Genomic DNA, 7,164 nt, shown 5'->3' on the forward strand with positions numbered 1-7,164 from the left:
TGCAAATCACATTACACCTGGTCCATTAGCAATACACACACATAAAGGATGCATTTAAGATCACGCAAACTCACAACCATTAATACTTATTTCTCACGCTCACACACTCGTACATATACACACTCGCACACACTTCCAACAATAAACAAACGCACTCAAACAAATCACATCAACTTTTGAATTCATCCACACAACCATACAAACCCCACAGACACAGTCTTCTAGTTGAAACAGTGCGGAGGTGGCCAAACGGCCACACGGATTAATACTCGGGTCTCAACAGTCTCCCGATGTCAAGTTCACTTGATGTGGACTGGTCAAGCAGGCGCAATTGAGGTGATTATAACGTGATTCTTGTATTCACGTTATATTCACATTATAACGTTATAACCTGATTCTTGGATTTATGTAATTTATGATCAGTTAAGAGTTTATGGGTAATGTAGGGTGGAGGATACCGTAACCTTTCTCCTGTTTAATGGTTAGTTAGGGAGTGAGGGAAGTTACAGTATGTTGTTTTGTTTTCTGTTTTGTATAGGTAAGTTAATGTTATTCCCATTTTAGGTAGAGGTATTTTTGTTTTCTTTTGAGCTGGGCCCTCCTCCCGAGGTAATACTTTTGTTTAGGATATATTTGTACTGTGTTCCTTTAATTCATATTACTATTTTCTTTTCTAACCCCTGCTAAAGTTGAAAATAAAAGGCAGACACGCCATTTCAAATTGAAACTTGTTTGGTTGTTTGTGAATCTGGGACTGGAGAGCTGGATATCCTCAAAGTCTCTCCACTGTTTGTTTTTTTGTTCGTTGTTCCCTATTTACCCCTAGACTAACAGGAAGACATAACAATAGATATATTGTTATGTTACGTTCAGCTTAGTTTTGTTTATGGACTTTCAGTGTGTTTTCATCTGCCATTTCTTTGTTCAGTTTCCCCCTACTCATCCGTCTCCTTGGTTACCGTCATTATTAGTTAATGGGCGCCAGCTGTGTTTAGTAATTATCCTTGTTATGTTTACTATTTAACGTGAGTTTCCCTGCCTGTTACCTGATTCTTGAGTGTTACTATTAAAGTGTTGTTTGGATTTCATCTTCTGAGTCTTCAGCCTATTCCTGAGTACACCACAGCATTACAGATGACCGTACCTCCAAAATGGATATAAGAGCTCAGATTATTTCGGTGGCTCAGGAGAGCACCAACCTATTGAGCTTCACTACGAACTTCTGTCGTCTTGCACTTACCAGCCTGCTCGACAATGAGACCCTAAAGACCCTGTTCTGGATCGGGGCAAACTTCCACATCCCCATCTACCTTCCAGACACCACCGGACTGAGTTGGAGAGAAGCATGGCCCTGATCCAAAACCCGGCCAGACCCAGAGCCAAGCCCGTCACTACCCCGATCGACGATGCCTGAGCCCCCTGCAGACTGGAGGCTTCCGTCTGCCGTGACAATTGAGCTTGTGCCAGAGAATGGGAGGGCAGAGCACACCATCGCTCCGGAGTCGAAGCACTATGGAAAGTCTGATCAGGGGTGAGAGTCGGCGAACACGCCCATCGCTGTGGGAGTCCTCATCGAGTTCAGGGTGATGGAAGCGAGCCCTGCCCATCCTCCCGCCACTAAGAGGGAACACCGGCTGGACCTGTTGGACAGTTTATTTGAGTGTGGAGAGTCTAATTCCCTATGTCTCTTGAACTCATCTGAATCTTCTTCGTCAGTCCTGTTATCCTCACCCAGCCTCCCTCTCCCACCACCTCTACATACTGCCATCAGGAATACTCATTTTTTTGTCGTTTTTTTTGCCACTCTCCATTTTCAGTCCTTAGCCAAGCCTGCCACCCAGTCATCACACCCCATCAGTCCCTCTGTGTCACCTCACCCTCTCAGTGATGTGGTTACACCGTGGACCTGCTGGGAGCCTACTCCTCCTGGGTGTTGACGAGCCCTTGGCTCCGCCTCCAGCCTCGCTGTGCTCTGTCCCACCTCAACCCATCGACCCGGCTCATGCACCTGCGCTCCTCCCCCCCCCAACTCCAGCATTGACCATCAGCCATTCGGCCTCACCGGGCTCCCTCAGGCCACCGGCTCCACCTGGGTCGGACATCACCACGCCTCTGCTGCGGACTTGCAGGCCATCCGCTACTCTCCGACACTCCACCCCTTCTTCCCTCAGGCTTCACCTCCGCCCTCGGTCATACCAGCTCATCCTCAGCCTTCTGGATCCCCACTTCCATCTCTGGGGGTCGTTGCGGATGCTCCGTCTGTTAATCTTAATAACAGATTAAGCATGCATCTGTGTGCATTCAGGTTAAAGTCCCCACTGGGATAGAAAAACGTCTCAGGTTACGACTGTAAACCCTAGTTCCCTGAGTAGGGAACAAGACGATGCGTCGATGACGCTTTGGGGAATGCCTCAGCGTGATTACTTCTGAAGCATGTATGTCAACTAGTCCAATGGAAAGAATGAGCGTCACGGGCGGGTGACATCATGACCAGGAAAGGATAAAAGCACATCCGGTGCAACCGTTCGCTAGCTTAAAGAGCCGAAGCAAAATCGATCACAGGGATGCAGGAAGTATGGCAGGGCGACGCATAGTCTCGTTCCCTACTCAGGGAACTAGGGTTACAGTCGTAACCTGAAACGTTCCCTTTCGAGGGAACTCGCGATAACGCTTTGGGAACGAGAATACCCAACACGCCAGACCTACAATTGCCTGTATGAAAACTGTCTGCAACCTTAGTATAAAGCACCTGAGAACCTTGGGTAGCAACCAGGTCCAGGCTATAAAACCTCACGAATGTGAGCGGCGAGGACAAACCTCCTGAAGAGAAACCCCAGATAATAAGGCTTTAGAGGCAACCATACCCCTAGTAGAATGAGCTCTGACCAACAAAGGGCATGGCTGGCCAGAGGACTCATAGGCAAGAGAGATAGCCTCAACTATCCACTTACTGATTGTTTGCCTTGAGACTGGAAGATGTTTCTTAGGTGATCCAAAGCAGACAAATAACTGATCAGATTTTCTCTCCCTGTGGACATAAGTGTCCAGTGCTCGCAATGGACACAAGATATTCAGTTTTTCCTGGTCCGAAGAAGTAAACAGAGGAGGACAGAAAGCCTGCAGCACAATAGGCCTCGGTTATATATCGGTTGGCACCTTAGGGATGTATCCCTGTCTAGGGTATAAGAATGCCTTGACCATACCCGGTGCAAATTCAAGGCAGGTGGGAAAAACCGAGAGGGCCTCAAGGTCTCCAACTCTTTTAAGGGACGAAATAGCTAGAAGAAATATGGTCTTGAATGTCAGACATTTTTCTGAAACCGACTCTATGGGCGCGAAGGGAGCCCCTGAAAGGCCTTCTAGAACTATTGCCAGGTCCCAAGCCGGCACCCTAGTGCGAGTTGCAGTCCTCAGCCTCAAAGTGCCACAAAGGAAATGTATGATCAGGGGGTCTCGACCCAATGATGTAACACCCACCGGGGAGTGGAAAGTCGCAATGGCCGCCATGTAGACCTTTAAGGTAGATGGACATAAACCTGATGCAAAGCGATCTTGGAGAAACTCAAGTACTGTACTAACTAAACAGTTAACTGGATCCCACTGGTGCTGGTGACACCAAGATGTGAAAACTCTCCACTTTAGTGCATATCATTTGCTCGTAGCTGGACCTCTGGAGCTAAGAATGGTCTCAACAACCTCAGTTGAGAGACTACTCTCTATAAGTTGGGCCCCCTCAGAGGCCAAACCCATAGATTCCAAATATCGGGGGTGAAATATTGTGTCCCCTGCCTGAGACAGAAGGTCTCTCCTGATCGGGATCTCCAAGGGAGGGCCGTCGAGGAGATAAATTAGGTCTGCAAACCAAATTCGACTCGGCCAGCATGGTGCTACTAAAAGTAGACTTATTCCATCCCAGCGCACTCTCTCCAGAACTCCTGGGAACAGAGCAACAGGGGGAAAAGCGTACAGACGTAGCCTCGGCCACGTCTGCACCATAGTGTCCAGCCCCGGAGGAGCTGGGTGAGTGAGGGAGAACCATAGTGAACAGTGCGTTGTGTACTGAGATGCGAACTGATCCACTTCTGCTTGGCCGTAAGATTCCCATATCTGCTCCACCGCCTTGGGGTGAAGTCTCCAATCCCCTGGCCTCAGCCCCTGCCTCGACAGGGTGTCTGCTCCTATATTTTGGCACCCTGGGATATACACTGCCCTCAGGGAGAGTATCTTCCCTAGGGACCACAGGAGGATCTGGTGCGCCAGTTTGCAGAGTGGACGCGAATGCAGACCCCCCTGACGATTTATGTAAGATTTATGTATACCGATGTGTTGTCTGTACGGACAAGCACATGATGGCCCCTCAGGTCTGGGAGGAAATGTTTCAACGCACTGAAGACTGCCATCATCTCCAGGCAGTTTATGTGCCAAGAAAGATGATGACTCCTCCACAGACCCTGAGCTGAGCAGCCTTCCATTACCGCTCCCCAGCCAGTGAGGGAAGCATCTGTCGAGATCGCAACTCGATGGCAAAGAGCTCCCAACACCGGACCTTGGGATAGGAACAAGCGTTTCCTCCATATAACCAAGGTGCGGAGATACAGCCGCGTGATCTTGATCATACAAAGTGGGTTTCCCCTCGGGGAGAACCCTCTGGTTCTGAGCCACCACTGCAAGGGTCTCATGTACAGTAGGCCAAAGGGTATCACATTGGACGCTGCTGCCATGAGGCCCAACAGTTTCTCGAACTGTTTCACAGTGCGTGACTAGCCTAGCTTCAACTCTTTTGTGGCTGTGAGGATAGCAGCTACACGAACGGGCGATAGTGTGGCTCGCATCGTGACTGAATCCCATACCACACCAAGGAAAGTGACAACCGAGTTAACTGTTTTTGAACCACCCTCAGATGGCGCAAGTCTGACGCAACGTCGAGTTGACGCTGAGCCAAAAACTCGCTGGAGACCGCTGCGCCCCGAGGCACCAAGGGTGGTAGGGTTGGCAGAACGGTCCCCTGAGGACCCCGAAGTGGAACGGGCACCGTATACTGAGGTGAACACCGCTCCACCCTGGCTGGGGCAGTCCTCAGTGGTCTGACGCACGTGGCATCAGGACCTCTTTTGAGCTGAAGCCTTCTTCGCCATAAGACCCGGTCCTCAGATCCGGCTTTGACTTGGAAGACTTCAGCTGAGAGTGCCGGCTCTGCCCCCATGATTTATTAGGAGGAGCACGAGACGCGACACTCTCTTTCTGTTGTGCACGATATGAGGAGCTTGGCTGGGGATGCTCACACCCAGCATCCCCAGGGGGAAGAAATTTTTAAAAGCCTCTGACTGTTTTTTCGTTTCTTGAAATCTTTCAACGACTGTATTCACAGAGACACCAAAGAGACCAGAAGGCGAGATAGGGGCATCAAATAAAAATGCCCGATCTTTTTCTTTTATCTCTGCTAGGTTTAGCCATAGGACAGAAACCAAGATGGTGCCGCTGTGTTTGGCCGATTATTGTTTATGATCGCACTACGCTGCTGGAATTACGTTTTACAACTAATCGCCTCCTAAATGCCCAGTCCTTCAAACCACCACCGCCACTGTTGACATCAATTCCTCCTTTCCTGAGAGGCCCTGTCTGTCTGCTACCAGGCAGTAAGTGCCGCAGAAGATGCAGTCGGAGAGGTGGGCTACATGTCAGGCTGAGGACTCTACTGGATTCTCCGTCGCCGAGGGGTGGAGATCGATCAGGACTTGGCAGTGTTAGAAGATCGCGGGAATGCTACCGGTGGCTTCGGCAATATAGTTTGACAATATTCTAATCTGTGGTGACTTTAACATTCATGTTTGCTGCCCCTCTGATAAACCTGCTAACGATTTTAACCCTCTGAGGTCTGAGCTGTTTTCTGGCCCTGGAGGTGTTCTGACATGCTCTGACATTTGTGCTTATTTCTGTTACTTGTGACATTGTCATGGCTAAAGTCTTATTACTCTGTATTTAGCACAAACTCTGCTACAATAATATATCAGCAGCATGTATGTAAAAGTTTGTAGTTTTGAGATAATGACATTTATGCGTGGTTTGTGAAAATACCAAAAAAAATTGTCACTGAAATAAGGCCATGAAACCCATACTGATTATTTCTTCACAAGACTTTTGAAAATTGTATCACGTAGCCTAGAATATTTGCTCCAAAACTATGTGAAAATCACCCTGACTGCTCATTCAGATAAGACATTATATTGATTTAAAATTTCTAAGACGTGTTTTGTGTGAGAAAGCCTTATGCGAAGAGGCGTGATCATCTCATGAATATGTAAGCCTTCAACACCTGAGAAAGACAAAGACACTCCCCTAACGGCCCTATTAGGAGCGATCAGGCCCTGTCATTCAGAGCAACCTTGCACAAAGAATGAGGAGATTTAAAAAAGAATGGCTTTTAGATTGTTTGGATTTATTTACAACACAACATAATCCAAAGATACACAACAAAAGAGCACATTGAAAACAATGATCCAAAGACAGAGACCTTTGTGCCATTCCTAAAAACATTGTACATACCTTTCATTTCCAAGATGTTTGATTTTCACTTTACCATGTTCATGTACAGAGACTCATGTGAATGTTGAAGTCAGCAGGACTCAGTTGCATCTGGTCCCTGAAAGAAAAGAAAAAAAAGTGAACATACTGGTATCAAGAGAAACTAGGCCTGCACGATTTTGGGAATACATTTTAGATTTTTCTGGTTAAAATTGCTTTTTAAAATTCACAGAATACACACACACACACACACAAATGTTTCCAACAATATATAATATAATGAACACCATGTTTGTTGTGCCTTGTAGGCATAAGCTATGTGCAGTACTGCATAAAATAATTATAACAATAACCTATAGCAGCCTATAAATCTTCCAAAAGATTTCAGTAACAATGCTAGAGAAAAATATATTGATTATCTTATGTTACTTCAAATGTTTCCATTCGTTATGATGATATGAAATGAGATAATAGTAAAAACATAAAGCCTAATGTTTGGTGCATTTTTCCTTTCAAACGCGACCGCGCTCCAAAATATGATACATTCAAACCCACAGCGCGCTCCAAAATATGATACATTCAAACGCCATCGCGCTCCAAAATATGATACATTCAAACGCCAGCGCTCCAAAATATGATACA

Source organism: Leuciscus leuciscus (genome assembly GCF_965113295.1).
Source record: "Leuciscus leuciscus genome assembly, chromosome: 2".
Taxonomy (NCBI): Eukaryota; Metazoa; Chordata; class Actinopteri; order Cypriniformes; family Leuciscidae; genus Leuciscus; species Leuciscus leuciscus.